We start from the raw sequence: 14,523 nt of genomic DNA, 5'->3' as shown, positions 1-14,523 counted from the left end.
TTGGGGGGGGAGCTTAGTTGTCCTTGGGGCTCCTTGGGGCTATAGAAAGCCGTCTGCTGGTGTAGTAAGGATTTGGACTGGAGGCTATGAAGCTTGTGTCACCAATCATTTCCGACACATTAAATCAAGTCTGACATATTGGCTTCTAAGTTCAAGGTTTTAATTCACTTTGGAAGGCAAAGCATTTTGCAACTAGATTCACTGCTTGGTTATATTCTCTTTCCTGAACTCCTATGCTTTTCATTTCTCAGAACCAGTTTATCAAGACTAATGCCTGTGCTGTTAGCTTGTCTGGAGAAAACAAAGCCATTAACGATAGTTAACATATTAATTGCAGAAAGTGCTTCTTTAAGTTTCTGTTGGCAACAAGTTACCAGTCTAACAGAGTAAGTGAAGTGCATCCAAGCTCACTTGAAAACCTGGCCAGGCAGGATTTTTAATCTTCATACTTCAGGTTTTCGTTATTACGGTTGCCAAAACGCCAAGCTTATAATTTACAAGTAGTACCCACGTGTCACTGGGAAAGAAACCCAAACCTAAAAATAGAAAGGAAACTCAGGAAAACACCAACCCAGATAAATAAATCTTATGTCAAATGTAGAAAGCTCTTAAACCTGTGCTCAAGGTTACACCAATTGTTTAAATTTCAATGGATTGAAACAAGTGCATTTACCAGTCAGCATGTCAATGCCCAGGGGAAAGTGACAATTTTTTTCATGTTTCAGAAAATCTTTTCATGTCATTTCTTGCTCTTCTTTTTCTTCTTCCTCCTGACTGATTATTCAATTCGTAGGTAACAGACTGCTTTTTCTCTAACAGCCAGGTTAATATTTCCATTGGGATTACTTTTACCAAATCATCATATCTATACAGCCAAGGCCATTGATCATTGCTATGCGGACCTCTGTTACATTACCACTCCCTGCATCCCCAACCCCAACCAGTTGTTGGAAATGTGTGTGCCATTTTTAAGGGTAGAACAGATGTGAGATGGATGGTTGCAAACCATTGACTCCAAGCCTAAAACTTTGGACCTCCTTTTCTCTTTTCCCCATACCCCAGCCAACCACCAAATCCAGCTAATATTTTCTTAATTTTTTTTTCTTACATTATCCAGCCTTCCTTTCTCTGGTGTGATGTTTAGTTTTGTGTGTGACCTGGGCTAGGCTATAGTACCCAGTTGTTTAATCAAACACTAATCTAAGTGTGTGTTGCTGTGAAGCTATTTCATAGATGTGGTTAACATCTATAGTCAGTTGACTTTAAGTAAAGAAGATTATCTTTGATAATGTGGGTGGATTTCATCCAATCAGTTTAAAGTATAGGAGAGGAAAAATTTTTCCTTACCCTCTTCGGTTGAGTATACAGGAGCTGCAGATTAAACTGACAAAAGACAGATTAACAGGAGGGAAAAAATGGAGTTTATTTACCCACACACTGTGTGTATAGCAGGAGACCTTAGTGATGAGTGATTAGAATTTGGGGCTTATATACCATCGTAATGAGTGAAGGGGGTGGGGAGAAAGGCATTTATGGGAAATCAAAGACTTTTGGAAAGATAAATGAGTTTTCAGGAGAAGAAACAGGAGATAAGAAAGTTTGTGATAATGTTTGTCTCCACAGGTATGAGTAGTCTCTCTGTCTCCTTCAGGGCCGTAAAAAACCTCCCTTGTACAAGGGATTTGGGGTAGGTTTTTATTCACTTTCTCCCTTCTGGGAATAGATCTGCCCTGAAGAGGAATTTATGGCAGCTTCATTTCCCAGAAGTTGTTGTTGTTAGTCAGATAAGGGGAACGCTTGAGAAAGCCTTTTTGTCTATTTGTTGAATCTCAAATATCTTCAGCTCAAGATCATCTTTATACCAGCTCTGGGATTCCAAATGGATCCCCACAAAAGACTGTTAGAGCAAAAACGGAAGTTTCCCAGAGAGGAAGTAATTCTCCCTCAAGACTGCAGGGTCAATTTCTACCTAAGTTCTGAGTCTCCAGCCTGCCCTACCAACTTCAGACTTGTCAGCCTCCACAAGCACCTGAGCCAGGTCCCTAAAATAAATCTCTGTCTGTCTCTGTCTTTCTCTGTAGGTACAGAGGTGATAGGTGGATTGATTGATTGATAGATCTCTACCTCATCTATCATCTATTTATCTATCTATCTATCTATCTATCTATCTATCTATCTATCTATCTATCGCCTATTGCTTCTGTTTCTATGGAGAAGAACCCTGAAAGATGCACGGTGCCACTATCCTTAGTCAAAGATCATTGGAAACTTAACTAGTCTTCATATTTGAAGTGTTTCTCTGTTCCAAATCTTATAAATCATTTTTAATTTCATCTTCCTTTGGCTACTTCCCAGAGCCAGCAGGACACAGCCCAACTCATTAAGGAGGCAATCTAGGCCCTCAGCATTTTGGCACTCCCTACCAATCCAGCCTCATTTCCCAACACTATCTTGTGCTCCCAAAAGCTTGTTTCCTGGTTCCTGAGTATGCTGTGCACATTGTCATCTTCTCCCTATCTGTATTTTTTATCGCCCGTTTTCTCATCCCCTCATCTTTGCTTATACATATCCTACCATTCTTCCAAGGTCCAGATTTTCTGACAAGTCTTCTTTCACCCCTTATATTACTTTCCGATTGTTGCTGTAACAAATTACCACAAACATAGTGGCTTAAAAGAACACAAATTTATTCTCCTACAATTCTGGAGGTCAAAAGTAAAAAATCCATTTCACTGGGCTAGGGTCAAGTTGTCAGGAAGGCTTATTCTTTCTGGAGGCTGAGAGGGAATCTATTAACTTGTCTTTTTCAGCTTCCAGTGACCACCTGTATTCCTTGGCTTGTGGCCCCTTCTCCCATCTCCAAAGTGCATCACTCTATGCTCTGCTTCTGTTGTTGTCAAATGGCCCTCTCTCTCCTATAGTAAAATCTCCCTCTGCCCTCTCTTATAAGGACACTTTCAATGATATGGAGGGCCCACCAAGATAACCAGAATAATCTGTCTTTCTTTCTTTCTTTTTTTTTTTTAAGTAAACCATGACCCCAAGATCAAGGGCCACATGCTCTACTGACTGAGCCAGTCAGGTGCCTAAACTCTCTTAAAGTCCTTAATATAATCTCATCTACAAGGTCCCTTTCGCCCTATAAGGGAATATTCACAGATTCTGTGGATTAAGATACCTTTGAGGGCCATTATTCAGCCTATCACATTGCCTATCTTTTCTACTTCCTTAACTTCAACCAGCATGGTTCATTGTTTAAACCACTCTCTCCAACATCCTCCCCACTTCTTTGTATCCATGTCTTCTCTCTCCCCCACCTAGCCCAGTAACTTACTGTCTCTAGAACTCCTGAGTCCTGCTAGGGAGGGAAAATTAGGCAACTACAGATCATCACCATGGCAAATTTATGATGTCCAATCTCAGCTGTATCCTCAACCCCCTCAACAATCCTTTGCAAGCACTCTCTCCCACTCCACTCAGCAATGGTTCCCTCACAATTCCTCTCAATCTACTCAAGCACAAGACTGTGACTCAAACAAACTGGCTTCCATTTCACTGAGAAAAACCAAGGTCATTAAGTAACAGATATCTGATCTCTCCCATTTCTAAAAATGTGGCTTTTTTTCCACCATGGCTACAACCTTCCCACAAATCTTAGAGGATGAGATATCATTCTACTGTTCCAGACTCATTCATCCACCTTTGCTCCTGCTTCTCTTCTGTGTTGTTTTCCCCAGGACCTTACTTTATCAGACATGCTCTCTCTTTATCTCCAATTTCCTCCTTTCAATTCACTCATCCTTGGGTCTTAGCCTAGGAGCATGATCAAGTTATTCACACACCAACACAAAACAAAACAAAACATATAAACAAAAAAACTTCCTTGACCTTTCATCCCCCTCTAGCTTTTACTCTTTCTCCTTCCCCTTCTCAAATCAGATGTGATTATCTTCTGCTCTAGACCTGTTCGCCTTCCAGTTTTCTTAATCTCAGTTCTTATGACCACCATCCAAATTAGAAACAGGGGCCTTATTCTAGACTTTGTGCTCTCCTTCATATACATTCAGTCAATAACCAAGTACTTGTTGTTTTCCCTCCTTGAAATCTCCCAAATCTGTCCTCTTTTGTTCATTGCTATTCAATTATGGTCCTTACTGATATTTTGCCTAAACTATAGCATCATAATCTTAAGTGATCAACCTGCCTCCACTCTTATTTCTTTTAATCCATCCTCTACACTACACCTAGAATTGGATACTTGAAAACATTAAATCTAATCATGTAACTCCCCTGTTTAAATGCTTTTAATGGCTCCCGTTGCCTACAGCCTAAGTCCAAACTCTTTATTAACATGGCTCACAGGCCCTCCATAACCTGACCAGACTTATTCCCCATAAATCCCAATCATGCACTTGACACTGTAATAATTCTGCATGTTCCTTCAACATGGCATGCTTTTTTCCACTTATCGGCTCTTGCTTGTGCTGTTTCTGCAGTGTGCAAAGCCCTACCCATGTTTGCTCACCTGTCAACCTCATATCCATCCTTCCAAATCCACTTAAGCAACATTTTCTCCAAGCCTTTTCTGAACACCAAACGGGATTAAATACTCCAGCTTTGTGTGCACTTAGTACCTTGCACATACTTTATTAAGTTATGCTGAAATTATCTATTTACCTATCTTGTTTCCTTACAAACTCCTTAACTTAAGGACACAGACCATCTCAACTCATATAGTAATAATAATGGTGAGTATATTTCATTTAATACAGAGCTTGTTTTATTTACATTTTATTTTGAGTGTTTGGGTATTTACTTTTTATGTCTCCCTCATGGGCCTGGAAGCCCATTAAGACTAGGAAGTGTATTTTATGACATATCCTTATCATATAGCAGATTATGTACATAAAGATATTTATGAATGACTATTATTGTGAACATTATGAAAAACAACTCAGGCATATACTTTACTAATCACGGGCCAGTTCTATCATTCCTGTGATATAACAGCTGCCCATTTCTGGTCAAATCTAATTACAACAAATTGCAAGATCTCTAAATTCTTATGCTAGTAGTTAATATAATACACATAGATTTTTTTGTTGTTGTTTTTATTGTAAAAGTATCTGGCTAACAGGCAAATATAGTAACAAAAATAGTTTCCCTTAATAGGCAATTCCTCAGGTAAGGAACTCCATATTTTATGAGGCACATGTCGTCAGTCCTGTTCAACCACATTCCTGCTGTAGTCCCCTTAAGTCCTCTTCCCCATCCCAGATAAATGCATCTTTTTTCAAAGCACTTCCAGCTCTAGCCAGTCCTCTTTCGCTATCTTATAAATTCAAGGGAATTCGGGGGGAGCCAAGACAAACTCTTTTTATTTTTCCACTATAGCACAATCATTTTATTCAAGTGTGATATGGGATAAAATAAGGATGACTTTCAAAGGAAAAGAAAGAGCAGAGCCATCATAAAGGGCAGTATATAACCTGAGGGAATGACCTAAAAAGTCTTTTGTCCTCACTCCTTCTGGCTGTTTTTCTGTTAACATCCGAGGTGTGTTTGAGCACATCTTTGTGCCCGAATTGTTTTACTTCTTATCCGCACAGCACACTACTTCCCTTGAGTTTGTGCCCTGCTGATCCTTACAGTGTCCCCCCATCACCCAACCTCTTGGATTTTTCTTCCTGTAAAGGCAGCTCTGATTCTACATTTGGATTTACAAAAATCATTAATGATTATTTGTACTTTGTTTTGTTTTAAAGATTTTATTTATTTATTTGTCAGAAAGAGAGCACAGGCAGCAGGCACACGTGGCAGGCAGAGGGAGAAGCAGGCTGGAAACAAGGACCCTGGGATCATGACCTGAGCCGAAGGCAGACGCTTAACTGACTGAGCCACCCTGATTTTTGTACTTTGACAAATATTTATTGGACATCTGTTTTTCACACAAGGCACTATGAACATTCAAAGATGAATTTGGTGTGGATGAGCTAAGCAGTCCTCAACCCTTGGTGTGAACCAAAATGACCTATGCAGTTTTCTAAATATACAGTTAATCAGGCATCGACTGCAAAAAATCTAATTCCATCGGTTTGTGGTATGAACATTTTTTAAAAGTTCACAAGTATGTTGATACCAAAAGTCAGACAAAGACACTATAAGTAAAGAAAACTACAGACCGACATCCCTTATGAACACTGATGTAAAAATCCTCAACAAAATTCTAGAAAACCAAGTTTAGCAGCATATTAAAAAGTATTACACACCATGACCTAGGAGTTATTCCTGGAATTCAAAGATAGTTCAACATTCTTATTTTTAAAAATTTTTTTATTTTTATTTTTTTAGATTTTATGTATTTATTTGACAGAAAGAGATAGCCAGATAGAGAGAGCACAAGCAGGGGGAGAGGGAGAAGCAGGCTTCCTGCTGAGCAGGGAGCCCGATGCAGGGCTCGATCCCAGGACCCTGGGATCATGACCTGAGCTTAACAGCTGAGCCACCCAGGTGCCCCTAGCTCAACTTTTTTTTTTAAGATTTATTTATTTATTTATTTGACAGAGAGAGCAAGAGAGCACAAGCTGGGGGAACAGTAGAGGGTGAGGGAGAAGCCGGCTCCCTGCAGAGCAGGGAGCCCTATGAGGGGCTCCATCCCAGGACCCCGGGGTCATGACCTGACCCAAAGGCAGACACTTAACCCTCTGAGCCACCCAGGCACCCCCCTAGTTCAACATTTTTAAAAACAAAACAAAACACATGATTATCTCAATTGATGCACAAAAAGCATCTGATAAAATTCAATACATCTTTATGATAAAAACACTCAACAAACTAGGAATAGAAGGAAACTACCTCAACATAATAAAAGCCATATATGAGAAATCCACAGTGAACATCATACTCAATGGTAAAAGACTGAAAGTTTTTCCTCTAAGATCAGGAACAAGGCAAGGATGCCCTTGAGGTTCTAGCCAGAACAAGTAGGCAAGAAAAAGAAATAAAAAGCATCCAAATTGGAAAGGAAGAAGTACAATTACATCTATTTGCAGATACAGGGGAGAAAAAGGGTCCCTGGTGGCATCTGAAAATTAAAAGGACAAAGATTAAGGGGAGAAAAGCATACAAATTTACTTGTGTTATGTAACATGAGAGTGTTCATAAGAAGAGTCAAATAAACAGTTAAACCTGAGTATTTTTATGCCATAAAGTGTGGACAGTCATGAAGATATATGGTAGGTCAAAGAATATGAGGTAAGTGTAGTAAACTGAGGGAAACTTGTTAAGGTCTGCTTGTTCAGATTCTTCTTAGCATTTCTTTATCTTTGAAAATAAGGGTGCTCCTTTCCTCTAGGTAAGGAAGGGCATCTTTCACATGAGAGTTTTATGACCTGTTTCGGGGAGAAGGATGAGAAGAAGGCCAGAATGACCTTCCTGCTTCTGCCTTTCTGTCAAACTCTTTTAGCTTGAAATATTCAAAATGCCAAAGTGCCATATTTGGGGTAGTGTGCCTTAAATCTCATCTTGGATGATATGATCTTACATATAGAAAACTCTAAAGATTCCACAAAAAGAACTATTTATTAGTTAGATTTAAGAAATGAACTCAGCAAAGTAGCAGCATACAAAGTCAACCTGCAAAAATCAGTTGCATTTCTATACACTAACAATAAACAATCTGAAAAGGAAATTATGAAAATAATTCTGTTTACAATAGCATCAAAAAGAATAAAATACTTACGAACTAAGTTAATCAGTGAAGTGAAAAACCTGTATAATAAAAACTGTAAATCATTACTGAAAGAAATTAAAGAAGATATAAATAAATGGAAATACATCCCATGCTCATGGATTAGAAGACTTAATACCATTAAGATGTCAAGACTACCCAGGACACCTTGGTGGCTCAGTAGGTTGAGTGTCGGACTCTTGGGTTTGGGCTCAGGTCATGATCTCATGCCCCGAGAGATCAAGCCCCACCTCTGGCACTCAGCAGGGAGGTTGCTTGAAGAGTCTATCCCTCTGCCACACCCCCCAACTTGTGTATGCCTGTGTGCGCACACGTGTGTGCCTGTAAGTGCACATTCTCTCTCTCAAATAAATAAAATCTTTAAAAAAAGTTTTTATTTATTTATTTGACAGAGAGAGACACAGCGAGAGAGGGAACACAAGCAGGGGGAGTGGGAGAGGGAGAAGCAAGCTCCCCGCTGATCAGGGAGCCCGATGTGGGGCTCGATCCCAGGACCCTGGAATCACGACCTGAGCCGAAGGCAGATGCTTAACGACCGAACCACCCAAGCGCCCCTAAATAAATAAATCTTAAAAAAAGATGTCAATACTGGGGTGCCTGCATGGCTCAGATGGTTAAGAGTCTGCCTTCGGCTCAGGTCGTGATTCCAGGGTCCTGGGATCGAGGCCCATGTCGGGCTCCTGGCTCAGCTGGGAACCTACTTCTCCCTCTCCCTCTGTCTCCCCCCCCCCCCGACTCATGCTCTCTCTCTCTCTCTCTCTCTCTCTGTATCTCTGTGTCTCAAATGAATAAATGAAATCTTTAAAAAAAAAAAAGATGTCAATACTACCCAAAGTGATCTACAAATTCAGTGCAATCCCTATTAAAATCCCAATTTCCAGATATAGAAAAACTCATCCTAAAGTCCATATGAGGGTGCTTGGGTGGCTCAGTTTGTTGGGCGACTGCCTTCAGCTCAGGTCATGATCCTGGAGTTCCAGGATCGAGTCCCGCATCGGGCTCCCCGCTCGGCGGGGAGTCTGCTTCTCCCTCTGATCCTCCCCCCCTCATGTGCTTTCTCTTTCTCTCATTCTCTCTCTCAAATAAAAAAAATCCTAAAATCCATATGAAATCATAAAGGACACTGAATAACTAAAATAATCCTGAAACAAAGCTGAAGGACTCACATTTCCTGATTCCAAAATTTACTACAAAGTTCCACTAATCAAAACTGTGTGGCACTGGCATAAAGACAGACATATAAACCAGTGAAATAGAACAGCCCAGAAATAAACCCTCACATATTTGGTCAAATGATTTTTGACAAGAGTGCCAAGACCATTCAATGGGAAAAGGACAATCTTTGCAATGACTGGTGCTGGGAAAACTGGATACCCACATGCAAAGAATGAAGTTGAACCCTTTGCCAATACCATATGCAAAAATTAACTCAAAATGAATCAAGGGCTTAAATGTAAGACCTAAACTTATAGAACTCCTAGAATAAAACCAAGGACAAATCTTCATGACATTGGGTTTAGAAATGATCTCTTGGATATGACAACATAGGCATAGGCAATAAAAGAAGAACGGCAAATTGGGCTTCATAAAAATTTAAACATTTTCTGTATCGAAAGACAATTTCAACAGTAAAAGGCAACCTAAAGAATGGGAGAAAATATTTGCAAATCATGTATCTGATAGAGGAGTAATATCCATAATACATAAAGAATTTCTAAAGCTCAGTAACAAAAACCAAACAACCTGATTCAAAAATGGGTAAAGGACTTAAATAGATATTTTTCCAAAGAAGTATATAAATGGCTAATAAGCACATGAAAAGATGCTCAGTCTTACTAATCTTCAGGGAAATGAAAACCAAAACTACAATGAGATACCAACTCACACCCATTACAATGACTACTATCAAAATGACAGAAAATAAGGTGCCTGGGTGGCTCAGTTGGTTAAGTGTCTGCCTTCAGCTCAGGTCATGATCCCAGGGTCCTGGGATTGAGCCCCATGTTGGGCTCCCTGCTCAGTGAGGAGCCTGCTTATCCCTCTCCTCCCAGCTCATTCTCTCTGTCATTATTTCTGTCTCTCTCAAATAAATAAATAAAATCTTTAAAAATAAAAAAAATTTTAAAAACCAGATAATTAAAAAAAAAAGACAGAAGATAACAAATGTTGGTGAGGATGTAGAGAAATTGAAACCCTTGTGCACTATTGGTGAGAATGTAAAATAATATAATTCCTGTGGATAACAGTATGGTGATTCCTCAAAAAAATTAAAAATAAAATTACCACATGATCTAGCAATTCTACTTTTGAGTATATAACCCCCCAAAATTGAAAATGGGCTCTTGAAGAGATATTTGTATACCATGTTCACAGCAGCATTATTCACAATTACTAAAGCATGGAAGCAACCCAAACTATTGATAAGCTAAATGTGGAATATAAATACAATGGAATATTATTCAGCCTTCAAAAGGTAGAAAAATTTCACATATTCTACAACATGAATAAACCTTGAGAGTATTATGCACGTGAAATAACCAGTCACAAAAAGACAAATACGGTATGATTCCACTTATGTGAGGTAGTTAGAGTAGTCAAAATCATAGAGACAGAAAATAGAACGGTGGTTGCCAAGGGCTGGGAGGAGGGGACAATGGAAAGTTATTTTTTTTTTAAGACTTTATTTATTTATTTATTTGAGAGAGAGAGAATGAGAGAGAGCACATGAGAGCGGTTAGGGTCAGAGGGATAAGCAGACTCCCTGCCGAGCAGGGAGCCCAATGTGGGACTAGATCCAGGGACTCCAGGATCATGACCTGAGCCGAAGGCAGTTGCTTAACCAACTGAGCCACCCAGGCGCCCTGGAAAGTTATTTTTTAATGGGTAGAGTTCCAGTTTTACAAGATGAAAAGAGTTATGGAGATAGATGGTAATGATTTGCATAACATTATGAATGTATTTAATATCACTAAGTTGTACACTTAAAATCAAGATGATACATTTTTTATGTCATATGTATTTTGCCACAATAAAAAAATTTGGAAAAAAGAAGTTCACAGATGATTTTCATGCCCTTCAAGGATTGAAACTATTAGATTTAGTTCTCATTGTCATATAGAGATACAAGGCTGCACATGAATAACTGAAATAAACTGAAATAAAGCAGAAATTGATGGGTGTCTTAAGATGCACTGACAACATGTTAGAAGGGTTTGAGAGGAGCAAAATACTACTTTCTGTTTGAGAAGTCAGTGCGAAGTCTGTAGAGGAGTACAGGAGAATGAATCTGGGATTCGAACTCAAGAGACCTGGTTTCCTTGCACCTCCACCACTTACTATGACATGGATTAAGCCTCATAACCGCTAAGGTCCATTGTTTCATACATAAACGAGAAGGATTCATATCTATGTCACAGGATTATCATGAAGATTTTAAACAACGAAGAGAAGAAATAAAACATGCACATAGAGTAATGCTATATATACAGAGCTGGCAATCAAAAAATGGTAATTATGTCTGAACCTGAGCTGGCATTTGAGTCAGGCCTTGAAGCATGGGTAGGACTTAAACTTTCAGAGATAAGGGGAAAGAGAATTCCAGTAGAAAAAAGAAGAGTGTTTATGGGCTGTATGGTTTTATAGCTATTTATGTGCACACATCATACGAAGTATTTTGGAAGCTTTAAAGGCAAACTGGATATGGATCTAACAGTTACCTCAGTAACTCATCAAACTGATACAGACACTTTTCTTTTTTGTATTCCCAATGTGCTACATGTGTTTTAATAGGTGTTTTTCTACCTTAAATTTTTTTGTTATAGGAGTAATTGATGCTCATAAAAGTTCAAAGAGGAAAATATTATATAAAAATTATTTAAAATAAAAATCACTACTCCCACTTGCTTTCTGATTTCTATCCTCCGAGGTAACTATGATTAACATTGGTGGTATGTCTCCTTGCAATCGCTTTTTATGCACGTACAAACGTGTGATATATACATATATGTATATACACTTTCCCCTTATATTCTTTTTTGCTCCTCAAATGAAATTATACTTTACCTACTATTTTAGAAGTTTCTTTTTATCCACATACCTGTGTTTCCTGTATGAATATATCTCAGGGAAAATTCCCAGAAATGGAACAAAACAAAAGGTTTTACATTTCAATAGATAATATTAAACTGGTGTCTTACTTTTTTTTTTTTAAAGATTTTATTTATTTATTTGAGAGAAAGAATGAGAGCGAGAGAGAGAGAGAGAGAGCATGAGAGGGGGTTGGGTCAGAGGGAGAAGCAGACTCCCTGCCCAGAAGGGAGCCCGATGCGGGACTCGATCCCGGGACTCCAGGATCATGACCCGAGCCGAAGGCAGCCGCTCAACTAACTGAGCCACCCCGGCACCCTGGTGTCTTACTTTTTAAAATTAAAAAAAAATTTTTTTAAACTGGTGTCTTAATGGAATGAATACTTTATACTCCCAATAACAGAGTATGAAAAATTTTTTTTCCTACACAGTCATCAACACTGGATATTATCAAACAAATTTATTTACAGTCAAATCTAGATTAAAAAATAATTGATTCATGGGGCACCTAGGTGGCTCAGTCGTTAAGCATCTGCCTTCGGCTCAGGTCATGATCCCAGGGTTCTGGGGTTGAGCCCCGCATCGGGCTCCCTGCTCAGCGGGAAGCCTGCTTCTCCCTCTCCCACTCCCCCTGCTTGTGTTCCCTCTCTAGCTGTGTCTCTCTCTGTCAAATAAATAAATAAAATCTTTTAAAAAAATGGTTGATTCCATTTACATTAAAAATTATTAATAAAGTTTTATTATAAAAATTTTTTAAAGATTTTATTTATTTATCTGAGAGAGAGAGGCAGAGTGAGCACAAGAGAGAGGGAGAGCATGTGAGAGAGAGAGAGAGAGAGAATGCGCGCGCCAGAAGGGGGAGAGGCAGAGGGAGAAGGAGAAGCAGATTCCCAGCTGAGCAGGGAGACCCATATGGGGCTTCTCCCTCTCCCTCTGTTCCTCCCTGCCCTGCTCTTTTTCTCTCTCAAATAAATAAATAAAATGATAGCGAGAGAGAGCATGAGCAGGGGAGAGAGAGAAGCAGGGACCCCACTGAGCAGGGAACCAAATGCTTTTGTCGGGCTTGATCTCAGGACTCTGAGATCATGGCCTGAGCCAAAGGCAGACACTTAACCTACTGAGCCACCCAGGTGCCACAATAAATAAAATCTTAAAACATTTTTTTTGATATAAATTTTTAATTCCATCCTAATTCCTTCCTTTAATTGCAATATTCTTTTTAAGTAATATATATATTTTTAAAGACTTTTATTCATTCATTTGTCAGAGAGAGAGAGAGCACAAGCAGGGGGAGCAGTAGAGGGAGAGGGAGAAGCAGGCTCATCACTGAGCAGGGAGCCCGATGTGGGACTCGATCCCAGGACCCCGGGATCATGACCTGAGCAGACGCTTAATGACCGAGCCACCCAGGCGTCCCATCTTTTTAAGTAATATTTATGACATGCCAAAAAGAGGAAAACGTTTATAAATTTTCTCTTTTGATTATATTATATCAGTTATGATAAAAGTTAACAGGAATACTTGTGATGAGCACTGATTGTAGTATGTAAGTGATGAATCACAAAATTCTACTACTGAAACTAATATAATACTACATGTTAACTAACTGGAATTTAAATAAAAACTTAAAAAAGAAAAAAGTTCATAGGAATATGTTTTGTTTATATTCAGTTTTCCAAATCAAGAATTTGGATAAAAAATAATTATTTAAATCTGAAATTCATTCCAGGATGACTGGCAACTCTTCTGATTTGAAGAAATGAGAGAAGGTAAAATTTTAAAGAATGCATTTTTTCAGAAATGATTTTTTTTTTTTTTAAGTGGGCTCCATGTGGAGCCCAACGTGTGCTTGAACTCACAACCCTGAAATCAGGACCTGGGCTGAGATCAAGAGTCGCACACTTAACCAACTGAGCCACCCAGATGTCCCCAGCAATGACTTTTTTAAAAAAAATTATTTTTATTTTTAAAAAATATTTTATTTATTTATTTGTCAGAGAGAGAGAAAGCACAAGCAGGGGGAGCGACAGGCAGAGAGGGAAGCAGGCTTCCCCCTGAGCAAGAAGCCCAACGCACGCACGGGACTCAACCCCAGGACTCTGGGATCATGACCTGAGCCAAAGGCAGACACTTAACCGACTGAGCCACCCAGGCGCCCCAATGGCTTTAAAGATCTTGGCATTCTCTATTCTCTTCCACAAAATCTTACTTTGTAAATTATTAGTTTAAATGTAAATTATATTATTAGCATTACATTAGCAATTTAGTTGTCGACAAACTGAGTACCAATACCTTCCCCTATTTTCAATACATCCGAGGATGTTTCCTAATTCTATTCCTGTAAAGAAATTTAAATTATGTTCATATACTAAATTTTGCCTGCTAAGAAGATAGTATGCAGTATGTTTTACTCTCTGATAGTTCCATCTTCTCTAATCACTGCCATGAGTGCAGTATGGTACATTAATTACCTCTGTCTCATCTGCTTTGTATTTCCATTTCTGGAACACTACAGCACTGCTAAATTAACAATATATCTAGATAAACTATTTTTTTAAGTTTATTTATTTTTTTTAGTAATCTCTATACCCAACATGGGGCTCAAATTCACTGAGATCAGGAATCATATGCTCTCCCCACTGAGGCAGCCAGGAGCCTTCAGATAAACTATTAATGTTTGTGTCATC

This window comes from Eumetopias jubatus, unplaced genomic scaffold (assembly GCF_037043125.1).
Source record: "Eumetopias jubatus isolate StellerSeaLion01/CBP00866 unplaced genomic scaffold, mEumJub1_p1.0 scaffold_8, whole genome shotgun sequence".
Classification (NCBI taxonomy): Eukaryota; Metazoa; Chordata; class Mammalia; order Carnivora; family Otariidae; genus Eumetopias; species Eumetopias jubatus.
The sequence above is the reverse complement of the archived record's forward strand: the minus strand, read 5'-3'. Positions refer to the sequence as shown.